This window comes from Colobus angolensis, unplaced genomic scaffold (assembly GCF_000951035.1).
Source record: "Colobus angolensis palliatus isolate OR3802 unplaced genomic scaffold, Cang.pa_1.0 Scaffold42, whole genome shotgun sequence".
In the NCBI taxonomy this organism is placed as follows: Eukaryota; Metazoa; Chordata; class Mammalia; order Primates; family Cercopithecidae; genus Colobus; species Colobus angolensis.
In genome coordinates, this window is record NW_012117599.1 from 10,759,645 (window position 1) to 10,760,053 (window position 409).

The 409-nt window shown below is 71.1% G+C and overlaps 1 protein-coding gene across 1 annotated transcript in view; it reads right to left on the minus strand.

The window, feature by feature from the left end:
• Nucleotides 1–273, minus strand: part of ST6GAL2 (ST6 beta-galactosamide alpha-2,6-sialyltranferase 2) — an 82,747-nt gene extending 82,474 nt beyond the window's left edge. Inside the window, exon 1 of the mRNA XM_011956637.1 lies at nt 142–273. The gene's annotated coding sequence lies outside the window, so the exon portion shown is untranslated. The remainder of the gene's footprint in view (nt 1–141) is intronic.
• Between the last annotated feature and the right edge of the window lie 136 nt (nt 274–409).

Below are 409 nucleotides of genomic sequence, written 5' to 3' on the forward strand. Positions count from 1 at the left end.
TGCGCGCGGATCCCTGCTTCTCGCGGAGAGTGATTGCAGACTTGGGCTGCGTGGGGCGGTGCGGGGCAGCACGGCTGCCTAAAAAGGCGTGTTTCTCCCGGGCCGCCGCCTCCATCCAGCCTTAGTTCTTCCGAGGGTTACCTGCACAGTACCCGCCTGGCACCGCGCCTGGACACCCCCGGGGCACTCGGGTCCCGGGCGGCGGCAGGGATGCAGGAATGCGCACAGGCTGTGGGCGGCGGGGAGGGAGTCCGGGCGCCTGCCCCGGCGGAAGTGAGTCTTTATGTACCCTCTCCAACACCTCCCTCCGCCAGCGCCGAAGGCCGGGCTACCTGCGCGCCTGGCAGCGCCTGGCAGCCGGCTGGGTGGGGCGCAGGGGAGCGCAGCATCCTCCCCAGCTCGCTCGCTC